Here is a 14,401-nt window from a genome sequence, read left to right on the forward strand (position 1 = left end):
GGACACCCATGTAGGTGACCCCAGGCACTCCTCCCCATAGGGGCGGAGTGAAGCTGCTGATGGAGTGAGGCACTTGGTTAAGGGGGTTGCTTTGGAGTGGACTTGCAATGGGACCCTGGGGAAGCAGCATGGAGAGGTCCAACCTTACCAGTGTTTGCTGTTCCCAAGGCAGCAATTCCATCCTGGAACTAAAGCTCCAGGGAATCAGCAGAGGCAGGAGTATAGAGCATGTGGAAATCAGATTTAGTGTGTTTGTGGCTCGCTAAAGATCAGGAATTGGAGTAATTGCCTCCAAAATGACAAGGTGTTGGTTATAAGTGCAGCCCATGGTATTGCAGCTGGCCCAGGGGTTATGACTGGTGCCATAACCCCACAAGCTTCTCTTTTCTTGCATATCTGTGTAAATCTCTGCTCTCCCATTAGTGCCTGCCCTCAGCACTCCCTGAAAATTGCCCAAAAATTCCATCTTGGTGCAATTTAGGATACGCTCCAGCCTGCCCCAAGAACATCTGGTATCTGTGCATCGGGTGATATTAATCACAGCGTGAGCGCAGCCAAGTGTTAAACGGCAGAGCCCTCCCACCTCCCCCCTGCAAACGAAGGTTGTTTCCATGTTCCAGCAATAAAATGAACCTAACATTCCGGGGCAGGCGGTGATCTGGCAGGAACAGCGTCTGTGTGGGATGAAGGGATGAGGAACACTCTTAAATGGGCCAAGAAACCATGTGGTCCTAGGACTTTTTGAAATCCCTGCGGTGTTTGAAGCTATTTTCTGGCCCTCCTCATTTTCTGAATCCACGGCTATTCCTGCTGCATCTGCAACTGCTCCCTCTCCCCCGGAATTTTGTGCTGAGGCCTTGTTGTTTTGGGTGTAAATGCTGCTCCCTGTTTCCAGGAAAGTAAACACCCCTCCCTCGCCCTGCTTTGCTGTGCAGATATCAAAGTGCCTCGCAAAGGAGGGGAAATGTTGTTTCTGTTTTGCTGACGGAGGAAAGGAGTTGCAGAGGCTGCTGAGAAATCCATGGGAATCTGCTCACTCGGAGGGTGCTTGTGGTTTTGCTTCAGGACACTTAGTGGCTTCCTTTAGAGTTGGGCAACGAGCAGACAGGACTGGCACAAGGAATATTTCTGCTCCCCTTTTTCTCGGGTGACCACACACCAGACAGTGAGCAAACCCCCACTGGCACCACGCTGTTTGCCTTGCCCCCAAAGGAGAGCCCAGCTCAGATTTGCCCCCTGGTCCCCCACTTTGTGGCTGAGTTTTAAAAAAAAAAACAAAAAAAACCACAGAAACAAAAAATCAAAACTCTGTTTCAAGCACAGTTGGCGCCTCGACCACTGAGGCTGCTGAGCTTTCAAGGGAGGGCAGCCCCAGCACTGCTGCCTGGGAGGGACAGGGGGGGCGAGAACTCTTGTGTGGTGCCTTTGATGTTGGAGGCTTTTACCCGCGTTACCCGGGGAGAAACTGGAGTGCTTTTCATGTCTGGTGGTGAGGGAGGCAGAGAGCCAGGAGGAATCTGCTTTGTGAGACCTTTTCGAAGGGAATTGAGCAAAACTTTTCAGAAGTTGAGGGGGAGACTCGCTGGGGAGGCAGCTGAAATAGGTGCTGAAGCATCCTTGGCTCTCGCAGGCGCCGGGCAGCGTGCATTGTCCTCCTCGTGCATTGTCCTCCTCGTCATCCTTGGCTGAGTAAGTCTCTCTCTCTGCTTGAGCTCTACCCAGCCTTGAGGAATAAAAAGCTGTGGCAAGGGCTGTGCTGGGGTCTCCAGAGCCGTGCCAGTGGGGAGTCGTGGAGTGGGCAAGCTGGAGCGTGGCCATGTGCTGAGTACATGGGGGTTTGAAGGGTAAGGAGAGGGAAAAGAGAGCAGTGGCTTAGCAGGGGGGAAAATACCAGGGATATGATGCAGGCACAGTCACAGCAGAGTGATTTGTCAGGGCCTGTGCTAAGGGAGGAGGCAGAGCCAGCTCTGCCACCCGCTCAGCTCGCTGTGGAATTTTGCTGTGTGGGGCTGAGCCTCAGCCACCAGGGTTGGAGCAGGCAGAGAGCAGGAGAGGGGAATCACAGTGGCTGGTGGCAGGTCCTGGGGGTGAAATGGGGTGGCAGCAACCCTGACATAGTCCAGGCAGTGGGGGCTCCCTGGGGTGTCAGCTCCCAGCAGGCTGGGACCATGGTGCAGGCAGTGTCCTCGCCCAGCTCCTGCAGCCCTGTGATGAAAAGAGACCCTGGTTGCTGGTGATGCCAGGCAAGGGTGGGAGTGCTGCCTGTGGTGGGGTCTGTGCTGAGTTTGGGAGCCCTGCCCCAGGTGTGGGTTCCAAATGCACAGGTGATGGGAAGGGGCTGCTGCAGCCTCGCCAGCCTGGCAGATGTGTGGCCGTGTGGGCTTTGCTGATTGCATTGGAGATGTTCTTACATTACTTTTGGCAAATGCATTTCTGTGGCATCATGGGGAGTGTGTCTCGTGACGTAAGAGAGGTCTGGCAGTCCATGTTTGCCTCCTTGCTTTCTGCTCTGAAAGCTGGTTGTGAACTGATGTGGGAAAGGAACCTCCTGGTGTTTAATGGCCCCTTGTCCTGATGAGCACTGGGGAAAACCCATCTTCTGAGCATCCTTGTGTGCTTTAGTGGGTGCAGGGCTCCTCTCTCCAGCCCTTTTCTGTAGCTCTCAGTGCCTGTGTGGGAAGTGCTTCCCAAAAGCAACCTCCTGTCCTCCCCTCTTCTAACCCAACCTGTCCCAGCCCTTGCAGCAGCCCCAAAATCTGAGCTGCAAACTGTGCCCAGTGCAAACGTCCCCCCCTGTGCAGGAGGATGCACTGTGGGGTGCACTGGCATCACCCAGAGCCCTGGGGACATCCCAGCCCCCCCAAAAAGGGCAGGGGTGTGAGGATACCACAGGGATGGGGACATCAAAGGGATGAGGACACTGCAGGGATGGAGACAGCATGGGGAGGGGGCGCATGGGGATGTCGTTGGAATGTAGACACCGTGGGGACAGAGATAACACCGGTTTGGGGACACCGTGAGGACAGGGCACGTGGGGATGCCCGGCTGATCCCTTCCTTGGGGGGGAATGTTCAGGCTCCTGCCTGCGGGACCCCCGGCCCCGAGAGCGGGGTGTGGGGGGTGCCAGCTGCTCGCTGTCCCCACGCGTGGCACAGCCCACTGAAGTGGGACTCGCCTCCCCCTCTCTTTAATTGGCTCTTTTGAACCAGCCCCGGCCAAGCCCCTCCCGCCCCCCGGTCCAGGCCCCGCACTGGAGCTGCAGCCGCCGGTGAGTGCTCGGGGATGGGGATGGGGGGTCCTGGGAATGGGGGATCCGAGGAGGACGCAGGGGCTCTCCCAGCCCCGCGGCGGGAGGAGAAGAAGAAGCTGCGGGGCTGGGAACGGGGCTCCGGGGGCGGCAGCCGGGTCTCGCTGCACTCGGTCCCCGTGGATGTGCCGTCCCCGCCGTCCCCTCCCGCAGTTTGTCCCGTGCGGTGTCACGGCACTGGAGCTCTGCTAGCCGGCCAGCTGGGAACCCCACACTGGTTTTGTCCTCCCTTTCTTTTTCTTTTTTCATAATTTGAATGGCCCCGCCGCATTCTCCCCTCGCAGCTCCCGAGGGCTGTTTACCCAGGGACCGCTACACGTTATGTGTAGGTGACACAGAGTATCCCTCCGGACTTGCCAAGCACAGAGGTTTTACCGCTTTATTCCAGCAGAGGTTGGAGGTGCTGGGCACGGCAGCCCGGGCCGTGTCAGTGTGTGCCTCCAGGAATCACTCTTTCCCCCTGTATCCCAGTGTCTCACTGTCGCTGGGCACCTTTGCACTCCTTGGAAGCAGCCGGGGGTCCAACTCCTGCCCGTGCTGCTCCTGTCTACAGGCAGCCTCTGTGGGGGAAAGAGGATTTCAGGCCAGGCTTTTTATATCCATCCTGGTGTGACCACACTTCATTTAGGGAAGGAGCATCCGGGATGGATCTGGGCTGACGTATTCAGGGCTGACACAATCTTGACTCTGCCAGAGCAGGTCGGGGCTGGGGGAGCAGCAGGGCTGCAATGGGGCTGGTATTGCTGCCCTGTGCTGTGACTTCCAGCATACACCCACCTCTTTAAATAGGGGTTTCTTGGAGAATTTATAGTCAGACAGCCCTTCCATAAATCACGGGTCACCCCATCTTGCCCCCAAACCCCTCTTTGGAGCCACAGACATGCAGCCCTGTGTGAGCTGAGCTGCTGTGTGCCCTGCACGGCACACTGGGCTTGCTGCTGCTGCTTTAAAGGGTTAACTTGCAGGAACACAGAGACCAGAGCAGTCAGGAACAACCTACCCGAGCACCAGGCAAGTTTTGGGTTAAAGTTGCTTAATTTTATTGAATTCCTGCTGCTGTGCATGGTGGGTGCGGCAGATGGAGCAGACTGGTGGTGCAGCTCTAGGGTGGAAAGGGATTTCATGCTGCTGTTGGAGGTGTGCTGGCTGAGCCTCCTGGGTTCCCTGGTGCTCATGGCTGTTGGTTGGTTTGACTGAATTCCCCTGGGAGATAAGTGGGCCTGGGCTGGTGGGTGGGAGATTTGTATGTGCAGGCAGTGCTGGGTTGAGCTTTGGTTTTCAGACAAGTGGTGGCTCAGGCACAACCCTGTAAAAATGCAAAAGAGCAAGAATTGCGGTTACACGTGAACCCGTAAGCACCATCCCCTCATCCAGGTGTGATTCCAGATTGTAGGATACAGCATCCAGGAGGAGTACAGCTGTCCAGCATGTGTGCCCTGCTGTAAGGGCGTTCTGAGTGCACAAGTACGTGTTGAGATAAAATAAGTTTGGAGCGCAGAGAGGAGACTGTGACAGCCCTGCAAGCTGTGACCCCTTCTGTGCTATTGTAGCTGCTATCCATGAATTTCCATGTTGAGATCAGAATACCTGTGGGGCTTGTGGGTAGCTGGATGGTGGTGTTTGAATGTGTTTGACCTCACAGCCATTCGGCACGTACATTCTCACTGGTGTGTGCTGGCCGTAGCTCGAGGTATGCAGATGTGGCAGGGTCTAATGGCTTGGTAGCTAATAACCCGGCAGTGGTGGTTCCTGGACGCCTCTCCAGAGGGAATCCAGACTTCCCCTCTCTGAGCACGGTGGAATTTTTATAGCCTGTGGTTTTAAATGCTGTGATTTCCGTATGGCCCTGCCGCCACATCCAGCCCTGTCGAAGCTGTGCTGGGGCTGGGTGAAACCTGTGCTGGAGCTGTTGATCCTTGGATAACGTGTCTGGGCTTTGCTCTGCTACGTGGGAAAGGCTGGCCTGGGAAAGGGAAGCCCTGCTCTCCTGGGGTTATGCCTGCTGGGTGCTGTGACCTTATGGCTGGATACAACTGTACCTTATTTAATTTATCCCTGAAATTTGATTGGTGCTTTCAGAGGAAGGGTTTGGTAAAGCTACATCCTTTGTTAAAAAATAACCACCAAAACCGGAGTAAGAGAGTTAATCTTGCAATTACAGCTCAGTGGCATCCTAGGAGTGCCTGTCCAAAAATCCCGAGGAGAGTGGGCATATCAAGGTAACAGAGGAGAGTGGGCGTACCAAGGTAACAGGAGCCGGGGCAGAGGGGCCAGGCTGACAAACCCTGTTTGCTGCAGGGACATAGCTGTGGGGGCCATCCTGTAACACGGGCTGGGACACTGCACTGTGGGATGTGTGCCCGGGTGTCAGCTGGGAGATGAAGGCAAAGACCTTTGTAGTGGATGTGAGCACTGTCTGCTTCCCAGCAGCATCCCTGGCTTTGTTCCCATCCTGGCAGGGAGGAGGCAGAGCTCTGCCATTAACACCCTGAAGATCTCTGGCTTATGCTGGCTCACCCTTGCCATCCTGGGGCGTGCTCCCCAAAATGCCAGGCAGTGTTGGGGTGCTCGCGGGTCCCTCACCATGCCATTGGTGATTGCTGTGGCTGGGAATGCTCGGCAGGAATTGAGCAGTGCTGCTTTCTCCAGTCCCTGATAAATCCTGTGAAAACCACAGCTGAGGTCTGGGAGTGCTTTTGGGCCATCAGACTTTGCCAGGATAAGACATCCTTGTCCCCCCGATCCTGCTGCAGGAAAGCTGCCTGGGTCCAGCTGCCTCCACCCAGCTCTCCCTTCTCACAAGCTTGTGGAAAAGTGATTTCTCTTCCCATTTTCTGGCCTCTTCTCAAACTAGGTTAACTCTTGCCGTGGATGCAAAACTTGCTGGAGGGCCCTGGCCAGGCGGGGCTGTAAAAGCCACATTTTCTTTGGGAATCGGATTAAGGCTCCTTTTTCTTAGTGCTGGGCGGATGCGGGTGACATGAAGTCTCTCTTTGTCCTGGATGTATTTCTGGCCCAGCTGCAGCGGGTTAACCCTTTGTCATCCCACACAGTTCTGGGGATGAATGGCCCTTTGCTAAGCAACAGGGATCTTTTCCTGGGGCGGCTGTGGGTGGAGGTGGGGGAACTGTGGGATGTGTCCTCCCCTTACACAGCCAGGGGATGAAGTGCAAAGCCTTGGTGCCTGAGTAGGGGACATGTGTGTGGGACAGGGACCTGCCCTAATGCTGCTTCTTTTGTGTTTCTTTGGCATTATTTGTCTCCCCTAAATGAGCAGAAGGGGAGATGTGCCCCAGTCCTGCACGGGGAGCAGAGCCCTCTCCATGCTGGGGCAGCCCCAGGCTGCTTGGATGGCACAGATGGACACGGGTGGAACAAGGAGGGGGAAAAAGTGGCAGTGAGTGCAGAGGCAGGGCCAGCTGGCAGAGCGTGAGAGCTGCCTGTGTGCTCCTTAGAGAGCAGTGACCGTGTCAGTGGTGCTCCTCAGGACACCAGTGCCCAGCCCAGTGCTGCCAGCAGCAGGGCAATGGCAGGCAGAGAGCCTGTCTGTCTCCTGGGAGCCCTCAGCTCCCATGCCCAGGATCCAAAGAATCTTGGTTTAGTACTTGGTGCTGGGCTCTGATCTGCTGTGGCCAAGCAGAAATGAAAGGGATTTCATGGCTGTGCCCTGAGGGCTGTGGCACCTCGTGCTGCACACGCAGGACTTAAGCCCATTTTGCCTTGTTTCCCTCCCCTGTGCTGCATTGCTGCATCACCTTGGATTCAGCCACATTGCTCTGAGCCTTGGCTTAGCTTGCTTATTTAGGCAAAAGCCAAATGGCAGCAGGGAATGTCTCTTTCTGGTGGCCTGGAAAAGCTGGCAGGGGCACCCAGTGCAGGCTCCCTGCAGCTCGGATCCTGTGCTGTTATCAGGGAGGCTCCTGATAAGAGCAGAGCAGGGATTTCCCCACAGGGGGCCTGGATCATGTCAAAGTGGCATCAGGAGGAGCTCCCCAGGCCCCCAGGCAGCAGTGGGAGTGCAGGCCACAGGCCTGAATTCTCCCTGTGTCCCTCTCTCTGCTGAGTGTCAGGACGTGATCGCCCCAGGGCTCTTGGAGGGGTGTTGCCATCTCCCAGCTCTGAGCCCAGGAGCAGATGGGGAATGAGTGGGACTCACTCACGGAGTCGGGAACTGCAGGGAAGCAACGCACTTCCCTCCCACCCGTCCTCCTCCGCCCTGCTATCCTCCTGACCTTTTCCCATCAAAACACAAAGCACTATTATTCCTAGCAAGGCACCTCCATCCGAGGAGACAGCTGGCGCTGCAGTGGCTTGCTGGGGATGGGTTGCTGTTAATTAAGCTGCAGGAGACAGCCTGGCAGCTTGGCAGCTTGAATGGAGTTTTCCTTCTTTTCAAGGTTAGGATGCCCTAAATTCTTTCTTCTTTACGTCCAAACGGAATTTATAGGTTTGAAAAGGGGCAGCAGACAAAGGATGGAGAAAGGCCCATTGTGTGCAGCTTGCACAGATGCCTACCCATCACACTGCTGGTGATGAGCATGTATGTTCAGAAGGCCTGCAGGGAGCCTTAGGACACTCCAGTACCTACTTTGCAGCCTGGTTTGTACCAGGTGGATGCTGTGACCTCCAGGGATGTCACCGCCTGGGCATCTCCCCATCTAGAGAGGAGATACTCCTTTGGGGTGAAATAGAGTTTAAACAACTTGAGCATGTTTGGGGTGTCCTCAGGCAGTTGAATTTTTCACTCCCTGTCGTTTGTTTTCACCAAACTCATCCTCTGCCCCTGCTGCTGGGTCCACTTTGACCATGCTGCTGGTGGTGAGAGGAACCGAGGCAGCGTTGGAGAATGCTGGGGCTCTGTGAGGTGCCCCTTGGAGTGCAGGACACATGGAGGCTCCATCTGCTTCCCCTCTCTCTGCAGGGCAGGATGCAGGGGTTTGTGGAGTGGAGCTCTGCAGTTGCTGGCAGGGTGAGATACAGAGAAGTTTGTTTTACTCTTTTCCGGGGTAATTTGTCCTTTGTGATAGTCTGTGGAGGTGTCTGGGGAGTAGATCATGCCCTTGAGGAGGAAGGATGGGAATTGCTCCTAAGGAAGAGGCAGAGCCAAAAGAGCCAAGTGCCTTTCCTTGGCCATGGCTGAGCTGTGCCATCTGCAGAGCTGTCCTGGGGACTTGAGCAGCAGCATTTCAGTGCCAAGGCAGACCAGTCCCTGCTGAGCAAAACCTGTGCTCAGAGCTGAGACCAGGGGGAGTGCCTGGAAAATGCTGAGTGTGCTTTATGTCTGTCTGAACTGGCATGGCAGTACCCAAACCAGTGCTCCCTGCAAGGAAAAAGGATGTTGGGAGGAACGGGTTTTTTATTCTCGCTTTTTTCAAATATTTGTGACTCCGGAGCGGCTTCCCAGGAAAGCCTGTTCCCTTTTGGAAAATGGTGGATTGCTCAAGCGTGGCAAGGAGTCTCCTGCCTTCCCTGCTCAACTGAGCAGACGCTGCAGATCCTCTGCAGAAGGAATCTGCTGGAGGAAGGGAGGCTGCTGCAGGGACTCTGCTGGGATGCGACACCGGGAATCGAGGCACGGCCTCCCCAGGGAGCGAGTGAGTCACTCCAAGGACACTGTGCCAGCTGCGCGTGACGGCTGATGGCAGCGTGTGAAATAATTCCTTCCTTCCTTCCTTCCTTCCTTCCTTCCTTCCTGGAGAATGGGAGCGGTCTGGAGGTGTCCGGCTGGAGGAGCCTCTAGTTTCTGGTGTGGTGGAAGCTGGGACAGCCCTGGTGCTGAGTGTGATGTGGGTTCAACAGGACAGTGGTGCAGTGGTGGTGGTGGGTTTGGCTACCTACACTCCTGGCCACGGCGTGGAGGGGTTGGTGGTGGTTGCTCCCTGTGCTGGCTCAGGATGTCCCTGCTCTGGAGGGTCCTGGGATGCTCCCAGCAGCGCCTGCATCCCATGTTACCTGCTGCTCCACTGCCCTCTCTGTCTAGGGAGATTTAAACCACCCAAGAGCTCCTTTTATGAAGGAAGCAGTGGGATACCTGCAGAGGTGTCTCTCTGACATGGGCTGCTCAGAGAAGCTGCTCAATGCCAAAAGCCAGGTAGCTTGAAAGAAAAAAAAAACCAGCATCATCTATAGACTTGAGAGTTCCATACAGCCAGAGGGGAGGAAATGTCATTGCTCTGTAGGTCTTAGAGGTCTTCTGGAGAGTTACCCTGCACATACTGAAGGGACCATGGTGTGGCTGCCTGCCAGAACCCTCCCTGGGTGGTAACACCTGCAGACCTGTACTCAGGCTCTTAGAAAAGCATTAAAGTTGGTTTTAGATGTTCCTGGCAGTATGGGATCCTTTCTGCTCCTGCTAGAAGTGATGGTGGCTCTTTCAGTGCTAAAAAAATTAAATTTTAGTCTTGTGATCTGCCAGCCCATGTCCTTTTCTCGGTCATGCTGCCTTCTACTGAGCTTCCTGGTGCTTTACCGAGGTCTCTGGATGTGCTTTTCATTCTGCTATTGATCTGAGATTATAAATATAGCTGGCAGGATTTCCAGCTGTCCATCAAAGTCATTGGGGACTTGCAGGTAGTCAGCATTGCTGCAATATTAAAACAATAAAAATTATTTACTAAGCCCTAACAGTGCATTTTTAACTGGGGGCTGTGGTGCAGTAAAATTGGAAATGTCCCTTCAGCATTCCTGCAAGAGAATATGTCCTGCTCGTGCTCTGCTCAAGGGATTTGATATTTTCTTAGAGTTGGACAGCTGGTTTTCTGGTAAAAGGACTGTGGCTGGGATTTTCTCCAAAACTCAGGTACTGTTGAAATCTTTACTGTTCCTCCTGCTGCCTCCCACCCTTTCCTGAGCATCAGTGCTGGACCACCTTGTCCAGTGAGCCCTGCCAGCCCTGCACTAATGTGGGGGCTTGTCCCTTCTGCCCTGTGCAGTGTGGCCATGACATGGGGACCTGCTTTCACCTGCAAAGATGTCCCATAAAATAGCACAGATTGGACTGCATAAGGCAGGCAGGAGTCTTCCTTAACACTTCTCATTAGCTGCATGACTAAGAGCTGGATCTGTAGTTCAAATCCCTTGGTATGACTTACAACAGCAAGGGGCCTTCTCTAGAACTGCTCCTAACTGATCATTGCTGTTTTAAAGAGAAGAAAAATGAGTTTGAGATTTTAAAACTCTTGGTCAGGGGGTTTGGATCCAGTCCTTGGCTCTGTTGTAAGATTTCTGCGTGATCCTGGGCGAGTCACTGAATCCCTCTCCTGTTCATCTGCACTGGAAGGGTGAGGCCTCTTCCTCCACTGATGGGTCCTGCCTGTGTGCAGAGCCAGAAATGAGCAGAGGGAGAAGTATGGCAGGGCCCTGCTCTCCCTCAAGGGATAGAGATGCTCCTGTAAGAACAAATCCCAGAGGAGGCTGTTTGTCACCCTGTGAGTGCCTCTTCTGTGCAAACACTCCAAAGTCACCCGAGAGCCGTCATGAGGAGCAGCACAGCTCCCAAAGTCCTGTGTACTTGCTCTGAGGCCAAGAATGCCACTTTATTGTCCTTCTGAGCTGCTTGCTCCCCCGCCTCTGTTCACTCCTGGGAGAGATGAGATACGAGTTGAAACAAAATATTTTCTACTAATTAATCTGAGAAAAAGCTTGTACATAGTGTTGAGTTCCCATCCTGCCCCAATTTCTTCCCTGTGAGGGTGGCGAGGCCCTGGCACAGGCTGCCCAGGGAAGCTGTGGCTGCCCCATCCCTCAAAGTGTCCAAGGCCAGGGTGAATAGGGCTTGGAGCAACCTGATCTAGTGGAAGGTGCCCCTGCCCATGGCAGGGAGGTCAGAATGAGATTATCTTTAGTGTCCCTTCCAACCCAAACCCTTCTGTGATTCTATGAAGTGTCTTTGCAGGGCTTCAGTGACCACAGGGGGAACTTTTCTGTGGTTGTTTTTTTTTCCCTTGCAGGCAAGACTAAAACATGGCCATGGTTTCAATGTGAAAAATACACCAAGGAGCGAGGTGTTGGTTCATGTGGCTGAGCACACCGTGTTCACCCCCCTTCTGCTGATCTTGATTTGGGCAAGTGAACCCCGTACTGGACTTTTATCACCAGCACAACCTTACAGATGTGGTTAACTTAATGGCAGGGACATGTAGAGTAGATTGTATCTGCAAAGCCCACATGCACCTGAGATCCTTCCTTATCTCTTCATGCAAGCACAGCACCCAAGCGAGCCTTTTCCTGCCTTTTTCCAGCTAAAGCAAGGCTGGAGTGACTTGCAAACAGACTCAGCTGCTCTTTGGGCAAGCCCAGTTTAGAATCTAGCATTGGATTTTCCAGGAGATTAGGGAGATTAAAACACTAATGCCCATTGATAGGGGTTAAAGCTTTAATAAGTCATAAAAAGTGGTGTAATCCGGCAGAAAGCTGTGTGCAGCTGCAGGGTAAACAGATTGAGGGTTTCCTGCCTGGGTGCTGGGTGGAAGTTTCTCAGAAATTGGTGTTTGTGGCACTTGCTGATGTGGGGGGATGAGAGTCTTGCTCTCTTGAGCACAAATTGTTTGCAGGGTAGCCTATGCCAGCCTTGCTGGGCATCACGGGAGGGGACACTGCCAGCCCAGCATGGCAGGGAGGGGATGCTGCCAGCCTGGGGTGTGGCAGCTGCCCTGTGTGCAGGAAGATCCACCACTGCTGGTGGTCAGGAAGTGGTGAAGGAAGGTGACAGCCACGCTAGAGCCACGGGCAGGAGACAGGGCAGGGTGGGCTGTGGTGCCACTGGTGGAAGGTTTTGCCTCAAGAGCAGGAGTCTGACAGAGGGTGGTGATGTTGTTAATAGGTCAAAAAGGAAGGATAAGTACTAGTCCAGTGCACGGGCTGTTCGTGGGAAATGGTGTCCTTTGGGTGTTGGAGACTGCAAATGTGCAAATCTGTCTTAACCCTTTCGTCACCCGCAGGCCTTTCTCTGGGAATGCACATGTGAGAACTGCAGGGAGCTGGGGGGAAAAGTATCCCAAGGTCATGGGGTAGGTTATAGTAACATGTCAGAACCAGGAGTCCAAAAGAGGCAGGTTGGCTTCATCTTGGCTGTGATGGGAGAGAAAGCCCCTTCTGCTCCTGGCCCTGCAGCCAGGACAGTGTGACTGTTACAGGGCTCTCCCTGCCTGCTGCCCCTGGGTGTGTTGCCATCACTGCTGAACATCACCGAGGGGGTTTTGCCCCACACCAAGGTGGCTGGGACATCACATGTCACGGCCAGGTCAGGCAGCCCAACCTGCCTGACCCCATGCACATCGTGTCTTCCTTCCTACGGCCAGGCCCTTCCCTTTGCTCGAGGGAGAGAGAGAGGGGTGGGGAAGCTCTGGGATCAAGGTGTAAGGCAGAAGAGGCTTGTGGAGACAGCTAATAGCTTTATTTAGCTTAATTGACATCAGTTTAGAGAGCAACCATGCCTGTGGGTGTAAGTTGCTGTCTCCTCCCCGACAGATGTGCAGCCCAGGGATTTTCAACCAGCTGCAGAGCAAAGTAAGCCCATGCTCCCAGTGCTCACACCCACCCGAGACTGCTTTGGGGCTCTGCCGGGACAATTTCGGGATGCTCAAAAGCAAAAGGCAGGTTTCCCTGGGCTCTTTGATGGGGACGGGACTTTGCCCCTTGTCCCTGGAGCAGGGGGTGCACTGGGCTCTTCTCGGGGTGGGGCTGCCCCGTTTGTCCCAGCCTTTCTCTTTCCCCGTGGAATTACCCTCGCATCTCCTGCGCGATCCCGGGAGTGGCCTCGGGTTCCCACGGGGTGGGACGTGCCCCCAAACTCCTCTTCCTCTCACCCTTTGCGGGCCCCCCTGGGCCGGGCCGGGCCGGGCTGGAAGCGGCGAGGGGGGATGGAAACCGCCCGGGGGCGAAGCAACTTCCCGGGAAGAGGCTCCATCCCCCCCCGGGCCGGGCTGCAGGGGGAGGAGGCAGGGTGATGGGGGAGGAGGAGGAGGAGGAGGAAGGGCGATGGGGGAGGAGGCGGAGGGCAGCGCGGGAGGAGGCGGGAGCCGCCGGCTGCCGGAGCCGCCGCCGCCGCGGGTGAGTCGCCGGTGCCCGGGGGCGGGGGCTCCGCGGAGCCGGGGGGCAGCGGAGGGGGGATTATGGTGGTGGTGGGGGGGGGGAAGCGCATTTTTGGGGGTGAATTATTCTGGGGGAGCGCCTGAGAGCGCGGGGAGGGGGGGTCCCTCCGTTCCCACGGGGAGCACCGGAGCGCGGTGCGGAGGGTCCCGCCCGGGGCACGGCATCCCCCCCGGGGCAGGGGTACCCGGGAGCTGCGGGGGGCTCGTCCCCGAGCCCCCTCCTGCCCCTCTCGCCCCTGTGCCCCACAAGAGGGGCCGTTGTTCGGCACCGCCTGGCCGCGCTGCCGGCATTGTCCGGGATGAATAGCGGCTGTGGCCGGGGGGGCACCCCCTGCCCATCCCGGGAGGGACCCCCTCGCCCCCTACCCTGCCCGCCGAGGGTCTGGGCTCCTGCCCGTCCTGCTCCGGCTGCGGCTGCTGCCCCCCGCAAACGGGCTCGCGGGGCGTCTGGGGCGCAGCTGCCTTTAGTAAAAGAAAGAAAACTATAACAACAAAAAAGAAATTTAAAAACCCCTCTACCCTTCAAAGAACAAAGCCAAGCAAAAAGAGAAAAGGAAAAAAAAAAGGAAAATTAAAGAAAGGGGGGGGGAACAGAAAGGAGGAGAAAAAGGAAGGAAAGCTGAACTGCGATCCCCCAGGATGTGAATCCCTCTGGCTTGCTCCCTTTTTTGCCTTAGCTGCAGTCAGTGCCTCGTGGGACACAGGCACCAGCCCCACTGTGAGGCTCGGCGGCCCTGGGCACACGCAGCCGTGGACTCATTCCTCCTGCAGGGTTTTCTGTACAAGCTGAGTTTGGGGAGTGCTACCTGCTTCTTTGTTTTCACAGCACAGAGCTCTGCAAAGCAGTGGTGACAGGGGTGAAGGGCACTTTCTCTTGGCCAGGGACTGGGAAGGGTCTCCATATCCCTCCTGTGCTGAGCACCATCATCCAGGGGGGGTGGACAGGGGTTGGGACGAGGTCCCATCCTCAGACCTCTCAGGGAATCAGTTTTGAGGGTGTCTT

The 14,401-nt window shown here is 55.5% G+C and overlaps 1 protein-coding gene across 7 annotated transcripts in view; it reads left to right on the top strand.

Moving 5' to 3' along the window:
• Nucleotides 1-14,401, top strand: part of SEPTIN9 (septin 9) — a 138,773-nt gene that overhangs the window by 98,671 nt on the left and 25,701 nt on the right. The window contains exon 1 of one of the 7 annotated variants that reach the window (XM_032706731.1): nucleotides 13,294-13,357. The exons of the other annotated variants lie outside the window; for them this stretch is intronic. The gene's annotated coding sequence lies outside the window, so the exon portion shown is untranslated. Of the gene's footprint in view, nucleotides 1-13,293; nucleotides 13,358-14,401 lie in introns of those variants that run through there. 7 annotated transcript variants of the gene reach the window in all.

The sequence above is a fragment of the Chiroxiphia lanceolata genome, chromosome 19 (genome assembly GCF_009829145.1).
Source record: "Chiroxiphia lanceolata isolate bChiLan1 chromosome 19, bChiLan1.pri, whole genome shotgun sequence".
NCBI classification, from domain to species: domain Eukaryota; kingdom Metazoa; phylum Chordata; class Aves; order Passeriformes; family Pipridae; genus Chiroxiphia; species Chiroxiphia lanceolata.